Raw genomic sequence first — 11712 nt, 5'->3', positions numbered from 1 at the left:
GAACGACAGTGTTTGTACCAGCAGCTGAGTTAGGGGCTTCTGTCCATCTACTTGAAGGGCAGCAACGACAGCACTTGTGGTGAATTGTTCCTTTTTCTGTGGTCGGAGAGCTGCTGCTGGCTGCACATAACTGCCTCCAATGTATGGGAATGGAAGAATGCCCAGGAGACCCTCTGGGACCACCAGAGATTCACCGCGACAGTATTCACAGCGAGTTATTGGGATTGTCCCACGCCATTCCTCAAGCAAAAGCTGCCTCGGTTCCAGGAAAAGATCAAACATATTAGCTAAATCCCACACACGAGCACTGGGTCCTCCCAGGCAATTTCCAGTTCAGCTCCAGGAAGGCTGCAGTGCTGTGAATAACTGCTCCCCTGTGACTGACTGTGCTGGCATGGCACACACGTCAGGAAGCACACTCATGTACTGCAAATTGCAGGGCTGGAGCCTGGGATTTCAGATCCTTTAGGATGGAGACCCCTTTTAGCTGGGGTTATATACAGTGCATAATAATAGCCCTGTGTCTAGCATAACGATGGCCTACCACGTCTACTCATTAGCACTGATGATCATGTCGCAGTATTACCAACAGTTTGTTTCTCCAGAAAGCAGCTGGATGGCAGAAGGCACTAAAAAGTTTCTCTCTGCTAACTTACCCGGTGGCATGAATAAGGGATGCTAAATCCCTGTAAAAAGACAAAACCAAAAAAAAAACGTCCTTCCTTCTCTCATTAAAAGGCACTTTCTTAGGAGGAGGTTAATTATTTAACGAGCTATCAGATTCACCTCCTTAACTCACTTAGTTTGGCTGTCCTGGTGCTCCCTGTGCTGTGAGGATGCTGTGCAGTCCCTGAGGGCGAGAGAGATGCTCCAGCAGCTGCCCAGGATTGCTGAAGCGAGCTCCTCTCTACAGAATGGGGTCACGGAGGCTGGGGCGGCTGCACCTCTCTCCCCCTGCCTTACCACAGCAGCCCCTGCTGCAAGGGCACGCGGCCAACACTTGCATGCAGGATGGCTGCAGAGCCCTTAACAGAATGGATTTGTTAGGATGAAAGCTGCACCTTTTAGGATGGCTGATATGATCTCGCAGTCGCACAATGTGGAAACAGATGCAGAGACTCCCATACAGATAATTTGGGGCTGCATCCATTCTGACTTTCCAAAATAACTCAAGAAAATACAGTTGTGTTTACCAGAAACCTTCTTTCAGTGAGTACCTGAGCCTGGGCTGCCCTGGAGCAGTGGTGTGCCACATCCACACAGGTGGCAGAGCCAGCTACATAGAGAGAGGGAGCAGCAGGCAGCAATAGCCCACACGTCTGTGGGGTGTGCTTCTGTGGAAATGCAGCTCTGCATTCCATGTGCTCAGCTCTGCCCCATCCCAACCCTCTGGCACCTGCTCTCATTTTAAAACGCTTGAAAATCACCCAGCTGCATCTTTGACCTTCACAGACATTGCTTTCATAAGCCTTCCTTGGTCAGCCTCAACAGATCCCCATTGTGAGATTTTGCTGGGAAAAGACCCATATTTAGGGCAGAAGTCCTGTAGAGAAGAGCCTGCACTATGAGCTGCTGCTCCTGTCCCACAGTGCGTGACGATGGGGCTGGTGGGACAAGGCACTGCTTCTCCCTTTCAGAGGAAACCTATGGTCTGAAACAGGTCTGTGCCAAGACCTCCAGAAGCAATTAATTCCTAAGTTGGACACAAACGTATTTTCTAAGCCTACACTCTGTATTCTACTGCTATACACATTGTAAAAATTATGGAGAGGAAAAAAAATGCTTTAAGTGGCAATTACACTCTGTTAAGCATACTTTAGCATGACAATATTACACCTAACAGACAACCAGAGTCCCATGAAAGAAGCAGGGGAAAAATTAGCAGCACCAGCAGAGCACTGACTGCTGTGACAATCGGTCATTAGCAACATGGCTGTGTGCTCAGCCCGGCACAGCCGCACTGATGGCTGTCCTGCTGGCGCTGACTGCTTCCAGCACAGGGCTGCCTGTAATAACGTGTAGGGCACGTCCCGATCACTCCAAATATCTGTTACTAGTAAAGAAATATCATACCTGAATAACAAAATAAGCTCCTCATGAGATTTTTAAGACAGACACTTATTTGAATTTATTTTTTCATTTGAAGCCCGAGTTAAGGCTTGTGTGTTATTTTGAATAAAAGCATGTTAACTGCGAATGATCAGGGCGTTTGTTCCAGCTTAGTAAGAGACAAATGGCTTGATTAATAAGTACCTTGCTGGAATACTCAATCTAATCAGAAACTTCATATCAATTGTTTTAATATATCAAAGATCAGGAGAGATGGAGATTCGCTGATTGCTTATTAGCATCACAGTTTGTCCTCTTTTGCACTGCGCTTCTGTACAGTACAGAATTTCTGTGCTCCTAATCCAGATATTATTCTTTTTCAGGGAGCTTTCAGGAAAAGGGGATTTGCAGCTAGTGGAAAGGTCTGATCTGTATTTCTAAGTGGAACGTAAATGTGCTGTGTGACCTGGGGGAGCTCAATTATTCTGTTGGTTCCTTTACTTTCCCCAAAGAAACTCGACACTTACTTTACTCCTGTGCACTATGAGAATTATTCCATCAGCACTTGTAAGCTACAGAGGTCGTCAGTGTGAGGTAAGACATATGTACTATTTGTTTTCTCTTTTGAAACGCTTTAGAGCATGATGTTATGAGATTAAATTTGAAACAAAATAAATGCTGTGACATTGCTCCTAGATGAAGTACATTTTCCTGATTTGTCTCTGTTTGCTGATGCTGAGCCCATGTGTCAGCCTCAAATCGAAGTAAATTCACTGCACCACCAGCAATACAGCCATCTCCGTGTTTAGTATCAGTGCACGCAGCCAGCAAGCTAAGTTAGCCACACATCATGCAAACCCCCCTTTCAGCTTCACAGCTCCTTAAAATTCATGTGTAACACTGTAAGATGGAGCCCATCAAGTGGCCAAGCCAGTGAGGCTGCCAAGTTGGCTGTGTGTTGGAAGCTGTTTGTCTGAATGTGGTACATCACGTAGAAGGTTACACCTCTGTGAGCCTATCAGCCAGAGCAATAATCATCCAAAGGCTTTAAAATGCTCTAAGGACTGCTTTTAGATGCTCTCCTCCCTGTACAACTAGTGGGCTCAGACACTTCCATCGGTAATGAGCGTATTCTCATTAGAGTTTTGTTTCAAGGTGAGGAACACTTGGCAAATTTATGTTTCCGGTGTGGCCAAAAATTTGAAATGAAATCAAAATGTAAAATAGCACAGTATGATTTCATACATTTCTGTTCCTGCCTTTAGAGACCCTGTGGCTGTAATGGGAAGAATATCTTATAAAAGTCCCCAGACACTCATTTCTAGAGTCCTCAGAGTGCTCTGTGTGTCTTAAATCTCAAGTGTGCATTCAGCCTGTGTGAGTAACCTTCATACATAAATACATGTAAGAGGAATTACATCCGTGCCTATGTAATATATATGTACACACACATTCTCAGGCCCCCTTTCTATCTGAGACATCAGCAGCCTCAATTGTTAGTTGGCCTCCCCGTTATTAGGCCAATTGCTAATGGCCAGAGCAAGCACTTCTGAGAGCATGCTTGAACTCTCATGTTTGGGACACAGGAGACTTATTTGGCTGCAGAAGTATTGAAAAGATCAAATTCCAGGGTGTTCCAACAAGGCAAAGTTGTTTCATCCATCTGTGCTCCATCTGAAAGTGCCAAACACCAAAAGCCAACAGGGGAGCTTAGGGGCAGGACAAGCAGGTGTAGGTGTTTCAGATTCAGGCTGTGATGAGTTAGGATGCATGCACAGCTTCAGCTTCTTTGACCACATGAATCATTCAGAGCTTACTGACAACCATTAAAAGCAAGTGAGCTAAATGTTTTATCTTGCAGAGCTGTCCTTAGGGTATTTAATTAAAAATAGGCTCCTGACCAAAATAATTTCATCAGATTATTTCTCATGAAAGCATTACTGTGAAAGAAGGTAATTACTTGGGAAAGACTTATCCCATGGCATGTTCTTCTATTATAAAAGTAATTTCCATTCACATTACAGGTATTCTGGCAAGAAAGGAAGGACCATAGCTGGGTATGTGGCTTTTTTTTTTCATCTGTAGAGTATTTCAAACGATTTGACAAGTGTTTGACAAATGACACTTTTTGGTTCTCCATTAAAGTTGACATTAAACTCTTGTTTATCGTGGAAGGCTGTGATGTCAACATTAATGCTGAATTCTCAATTACTTTCTTGAAAACAGTCCAAAAAACCTCACTCAGCTGTTTATACACATCAGAATTTATTTGATTTTTTTCTATGCTTACCTACTTAAACATAACAAACCACATGGAGAAAGTCCATCACTGTTAGGATTTAGTATCTCTGCCGTCTCAATAAAAACACGTGAATGGAAAACATGGTGAAAATCCCTTAAGTTTCTCTTGTTTTGAAGTCTGTAGAAAAAAGAAAAATGCTATAGACTTAAGTTTCCATATTTTTTGAATCTAAAAAAAATAAACATGACTGCTTTTAAATAACAGCTAGAAAACTTTTCAGGTCTCCTGTTCACATAATAAAAAAATAGTAAAGGACATGAATCCAATATAGTCTTAAAATAATAATAATAATTTAATTTTTAAAAAAATGCTCACATTCTAAACTGATGTTGGTAAAAGTGCCATTATTGGTGTCCCACTTGTCTTGCAATTCAGTCATTTGTCCACAAGTTCTTCATTTCCACCCGATCAATGTGTACATGGAATAATGCTTCAGCGTTCATCAACGCATTTCTCCTTTCATACAGCTCTGAACTGCTATTTTTCTAATGTCTGTAGCTAGAGAAATGAGGCCTAAAGAGAGTAAGCAACCCCTCCACAGTCACAGAGGAATCTTGCCTATCATGGCAGTTGTCATCTCCTACATCCCAAGCTGAGATATTAGTCAGACTCTGGAGCATTCCGACTCATTCCTGGCCAGCCCAGACACCTTCCCCCTGCAGCTGAAAGCCCAAGCCATGATCTTCACAGCTTACAATGCACAGTTACTAAGCTTGAGAAAAAAGATTCCTGTTCTGCAACAGGAACATTTTCATCTCTGAATTATTATAGTACAATTTAATTCATAATAAATAAACAAAAACCATATACTTCGAATTTTTAATATTGCATACAAGTCAGCAGCAGAGCTGTTTGACATTGTAATTCAACAGAAAACCAGGCAGCTAGGTTTAAACAGGAAGAGAACAGCAGTTTACAGGTGCCATGAGTGCTGTATCTGCCTCCCTCACTGGTCCAACAGCTCACAACAGCATCTAATGCAAACTTACTCTCTCTTTGCATCGGTGTCAGCTTGTTAAAGTTCACACTTTGCTCATTTGTTCTTGGATAGTATTCTTTTTGATCAAACAAAAAACTTGTTTGTTTGCCTCAAAATATCAGCAAGGATGTGTCTTTCATGAATCAAACTAGTATAAAAGAGACTTGGTTTGCTGCCTTAATCTGGAAATAATGGCTTTCCCATTCTCCCACCCCACCTTCCATCTTTGCCTCTTCTGCCCAGGGAAGGCGAGCTGTGGGTCACAATCCCCAGTCTAATGAGCAGTTCCAGCACTTCTTTTACTGCCTTGTTCTCCAACTAAAAGGAGTGCATTATATCTTAACAGTAAGGGAATCAGTAACCTAACTAAATGGGAGCACATTACAACCTCCCGAGGAGCATGACACTCAGAGACATTATACATCTGGACAGCATGGGCCCTGGTCACTTAATCCTTTCTCAGATGTAAGATACTTTGTTTTTTACATCTCTTAGAGTACTTTATGTGCTGAGCTCTCAGCTAGGCCTGTTCTGAGACCAATGGGATATCAGCACAAATGCAGTCTTGCCCTACCACAGTAAAGAAGTGAGATGGCAGGACCCTAGAGGTATGGTACACTGAAAAACACCACGCAATGTGTAATCCTGGAATGCAGAGGGCAGACAGCAGCATGACAGGCCTCCCTCTAGTGTAACTTGGCATTGGTAAGTTCAGACAAGTTACATCAACATTGTCTTGATCCATCACTGACACTCGAGTAACAGCAGCACAGCTATTGCCAAACATTTGGTGTGTTCTTCTTCCTCCTGGTAAGAGATTTTTGCAACCTTTCCTGGCCCCTCAGCTGATATAAATCTGTATGAGCCTGGAATAATATCTTCTTATGTTTATTGTATAATAACCTCTACAGCATTGCATCAGATCAATGTCCAGTTTCCCTGATTTATCCCAACAAAACGGTGCCTCTGGGTAGACCGTGTCTTACATTATTCGCCATTTGACAACAGTAACTTGATTCACTACACTGAGAAGGAAACTATTTATTTACACCACATGTAACAAATATCCCAGAGAATTATTCCTTGATTAAGCATTAGACAAGATGGTAATGAAAGATCTTGTTTCACTGGACAGCTAATTGCACTTGTTGGGCAAGGCAGCTGAAGAATAATGCAAGCAAACACAGAGATGCAGTAATTCCCTTCAGGACATGCCATGCACAATTCTGCAGTGAACAAAGTCAGCTGAGGTCCTGTTGGCCAAACTGTCATTAGTGACATTAGGAAAATGCCACTGCTTGCTGATTTATGCAAAGTCCAGGGACTCTTCAGAACTAGGGAGAATGCTGCCTGTGAATTTTAAGTCCAGCAAAGATGCCATTTCATATGGCTTCTGCAAGTATTTTTGTCATTCCCACTTTTTACCCTAAAAAAACAGCAATAAAAGATCACAGCTTCTTACTTGATTCAGACACTGAACTAGAAATGTAATTACTTATACTGGAATAATGGACTTTGCACTACAAGGTTGCTAGAAGATTAAAATGTTATTTATTTTACTAATTCCTTGTACTTCTATGGAGGATATCTGGTTACACCAATCTTACTGCATTCACTTGCAGTTCATGTGCACACACTGTATCACCCTGCCCTTAGATAAATCCTGAACACTGCGGGCCAACAGTGATCTCCAAACAATCTGTACTAGAAGTCTGCAGTTCTCCATCTCTTATTGTGCTTGGGTCTGCAGCACTGGCTAAATCAAGCGAACTGCTAAATGTGAGGTACAATGTTTATTCCTGAGCAGGACACACTTAATGCTGGCAGTGGAAGGCGTGTAGGTATCTGCTCTGCCACTGTCCTTGGTGGAGCCCTGGGGCACGAGTGTGGTGAGGACACTTGGATCAGGGGATGGAACCAGCTGATGTAAGAGACTCGGCCTTCATGTGGCACAGGTGTAGGGCCCTCAACAGCACTTAGGTTACGGACCTGCTGCTTTCACAGTGCAATGCCTTAGCGTTAGCAAATACTGAATGTTTGTGGAATTTTCCTGCGGCTTCATGTCACAACTTACTCCCTTCTACTGTATATCTAAATGATTCAATTCTCGTCAGTTTTCTTTACTTGCCTCTAAATGGACTACTGGATATTTGACCATACTGCTCTTAATTCAGCTCCTGAAACTATCAGCAGAGGGACATCTTTCCTTTTTCAATTTCCTTTGAATGTCATTTACCCATGATTCTGTTAGGAATATAGCACAGCTAAATGAATTTCTTTGTCTGCAGTTAATAAAAGCAGAATTAATATAATTGAGATGGGAGTTTCAAACCCAACCTGCCTTCCAATTTCTTTCAATTATGTTTCATTAAAATTACCCCATGTCATCAGTAACAGTTATGTCAGGTTTACGAGTCAAGGAGAGAACTCAGCTTCAAATGACAATTTTCCACCAAACCAAAACCATGATAGTTCTGTAACTCCGTTACTGAGCATCCATACTGCTATTCCTCAAATGCAAATTTCTGTGTGTAACTCCTGAGTGAGTTCTTTCCTTATGCAGCCCTTGAGTGTGCCACTTAGCTTATGCACAACTGACTGACATTGCTTTAATTTATAGTAAATATCCCTCTGCATCTTTGTATTCAAGTGAGACACTACACTTTGGGAACACAGGAACTGCACAGCACTTCATTCTGCTCTAACAGTATTTGAGTTGTTCAGGTGCAATTAGCACCACTAATAATTTTTTACTTTTTTTTTTTTGTGGGGGGGAGGGGAGTAGGTTACTTACACTTTTATAAAACTCCTATTAAAATCTGTCCTTAACCCATTAGCACAAGTAATAGGCAATATGATTTTATGTATTCAAAATCACTGCTTTCTCTGATTTTGTCAGCTGAGTCTTATTTGCTCTGAATCTTATGATTTTCTAATTCACTTTACTGCTATGGTAATATTTTTCTTTTAATTACTTCCTCACCACACAGCACAAAGACTTTTTAGAGAATCCCAGCAAAAGGAAGCCTTGTGAGCTATTCCAAGGAAGAAAAGAACAGAAGATAGTCTTCTAGGGAAGGAGGGCTGGGAAAATTCTCCCTCTCCACACCCTCTGGAAGGGGCTTCAGAAAGCAGAGCAGACTTTCCCCTCACACAGTTTGTTTCTTGTACAGTGGCAGAAATTAGCAGATAACACCTCAGCTCCATACCCACACAGGCCCACTGCATTTATGCAGAAACACAGGTAGGTGTTGATACACCAGCCCTGTTCTTGGAGACTCTCGCTGTAGGAAAATGAGAAAATAAACTACTTAACTGTGCAAGTAATTTCAGCTGGAGCCGATTATCCATCTGCTAATACAGTGCAGCCTGGAAGCTCTGCCAGTGACAGATTAAGGTCAAATAAATGATCATTCCTAGGAGATATGCTCCTCTTCCTAAACGTGTTTTTCTCTCCACATGCTGCTCTATGGGGAAATGCTGATCAAGGAGATGATAATAGTGCCGCGTTATTCATGTTTGGCAGTGAAGGTGCAGCAGTTTCTAGAGTAACACTGGGGTCCAGACAGCACATATATGACAGAGACCCTGGTCTAAGAGTTTACAGGCAAAAAGACAAAGCAGAGGAAGACTTACAAAAAGAAAGCATTGTTATATTATAAAAGCAGAGGCCTGGTGGGAAGTGGGCCCTGGATGTGTTGACATGGGGTGTGCCTCACAGCCTGCACTCAGCAGGGTGAGGCTGACAGGGTAAGGCTGAAGCCCCTCCACTGTGATATGCATATTTTCCCTTAACCAGAATTTATGACTTTTTTTTTTTTTTTTTTTTCTTCAGAAACACCTTTTCTAACAGGCTGTTTATGTCACTGATCCTCTGGCCTGCACAGCTGTGTGCACCCACACAAACTGTGGGCAACTAAAGGCAAAACTGTACTATGGAGAGTCTTTAACAAAGGAAGTTACAGGCACGGCGTCTCTGCAATCTGAAGTAGAAGAGGTCAGGCAGCCAGGTATTTGATAGCATTCAATTTCATGATGGAAGGGCTGCCGAGGAAGGAATCTCAGGCTTGTTTCAGGTTAGGACACAGGCCTTGAGTACTAAACAAGAAAGTCTCATTCACTCAGGCACACTGAACCGTTGCAAACCTTTGTGCTGGCAAAGGTTCTCTAACTAGGAGAAAGACCCTTTTCTAACAGCCAGGAGAAGCACAGGCACGTTGAGGATGGCTGTGCCAATCTCCTTCTGCTTGCACATCCTTCCAATGAGAGCTGCTGGGTGCTGTTACACAAACCCAACATCCACACACACTAATCCACAGGCGTCTGCCCCAGGCTTGTGTAACAGCAGCAGGGCGAGGAGCCGCAGGGCCTGCTTGGCAGGATAAGGGCCTGGCAGTGCGTCCTGCCGACCCCAAGGTCATGGCAGTATAGGGAATTCTAGTTCTCATCTCTCCTTATCTTTTATATCTCCTGGTTAAAAAAGAAAAAAGAAAAAGGAGAAAGAAAAAGGAATGGTAGAAGCGAAGCAAAGATGATTTCAGAAGAGAACAGTTCACTGTGAAACAAAATTTGGCACACACAGAAAAAGCTTTTTCAAAGGAGTTTTAAGAATAAACAGTGGTCATAAGCATGTGCTAATTTACAGCATGCTGCTGGAGGTGCTAAGGACATGGATTTGGTCAGTGTATCTACAGTAAACAAACATATTTAGCTACCTGACACACGTGCCTTTACCTTTTCCTTACTATTTTTACAACTTCTATGTCTTTTTTCCCCAGTGACATGGATACATTTCAGTTGCAGCAGTGACAGAATAAAACTTTTGAAAAATAAATCAAGGACTTTGAAAAGAAGGAATAGAGACCCTTAGGGAACAAGGACCATACATCTGGTGACCAGCAGCCAGTGAGGCTCAAAGGGCTGCAGGAAGGCATCTCTGGGGAGAAGAATCCATCAGAATATTTATGGAAAGTCAGTATTCAAAGAAGACATCAGAGTGCGTTCTCTTTTGTTTTGGCTGGTTGCTTGCTTTTTTTATCATGCTGGAACAACAACACACACACACACACATATATATCTTGAAAGCAGCAAAGAAAATTAGGGTAAAAGAATAAAGTCATAAAAACAACCCTCCTAAAAATAAGGATTTTTGCTTGAGCATTGCTGGAGTATTTGGAAACTTGCTGAAGTTTTAAGGGTTCTTTGCAATGGGAAAATGTTAAATTGCCTTAATCACAGAAGGACCAAGAGGCAAAATCTCTGTTGTGGAATCCTTGATATCAATCAGGAGCTTCATAGACTTTTCTTCAAAGGTCCAGCACAGAACTTTAGTTAATAAACTAACTTGCTCCCCACGAATGGAAGGTTGGTCACATGAAATCACTTTGTGATGCCCTTGGGCCACACATGAAAAGTTTGAAGTGCAGGAACAAAGATTGAGGGTAGACACAAAGAAGTAGCCAAGAACTTGGGAACTTGGATCAGCAAGGTATACTTCCAAATCACTGATTACTAACAACTGAATTTTAAGTTATGCAGTTTTCACTAATTAATAACTAACTTGTGTAGTCATGCCTCACATCAGCAAGTATTCAGAGGATAGAAACTCCAGCTCAGATTGCAGCAGAATGAGCTGAGACAAACCACACATTTGGGGGCTACTCATGACTTGTGCATTGTTTCGTAGTATATGTATCAGAGTAAGTAACAGATTTCAAGGACTGCCACTTACAAGCTTTCAAAGATCCTGTACTTAACAGCATAAATAACCACATTATCTTCAGAAAAGGTTAAAATAGTTCATTTTTTCTCAGATTTCTGCTGACAGGTCAGGTATTTCCCAGCTGAAACCATAGTGCTGGACTGGGGAGGTTCTATTCACCCAGCCTATGCCACCAACTCTTCCTTCACAGCTAGAAGATGGGAGCCCACCTGTGGCACAAAGGTGAGAAAGTTAATGACAGGGGTGGCACCACCTGTGCTGAGCTGCCCCACCAACCACGCAAAGGGAGGAACTCCACCTACTGCAGTGCTTGGGCTGCTGCCTTGGCACACACAGTGCAAAATGACTCACTCCAAAACACTAAAGTGGGGAAATTGGGAGTAAATTGAACCTGTCTCTCACAGCACTCAGATCTGCATCTCTTGCAGTTCTGTAGTGTTTTAGAGTGTTACTAATGCATTTTTCTTAGCTGCCAAAGGATTTGTTACTTAGAGGTAAATAAAAGCTGAATGAAGAGCGTGGCATATGCCACAAGAATGAACCCTAAATCCTAGCAGCACAATTCCAGATAGGTTTAATATGGATAAATAGAAGGCAAATTTGTAAAATAAAATGTTAGATCTCTGTTGTTGTTGCTTTTGTGTTTTTTTTTTTTTTTTT

Source organism: Meleagris gallopavo, chromosome 3 (assembly GCF_000146605.3).
Source record: "Meleagris gallopavo isolate NT-WF06-2002-E0010 breed Aviagen turkey brand Nicholas breeding stock chromosome 3, Turkey_5.1, whole genome shotgun sequence".
Taxonomy (NCBI): domain Eukaryota; kingdom Metazoa; phylum Chordata; class Aves; order Galliformes; family Phasianidae; genus Meleagris; species Meleagris gallopavo.
The sequence above is the reverse complement of the archived record's forward strand: the minus strand, read 5'-3'. Positions refer to the sequence as shown.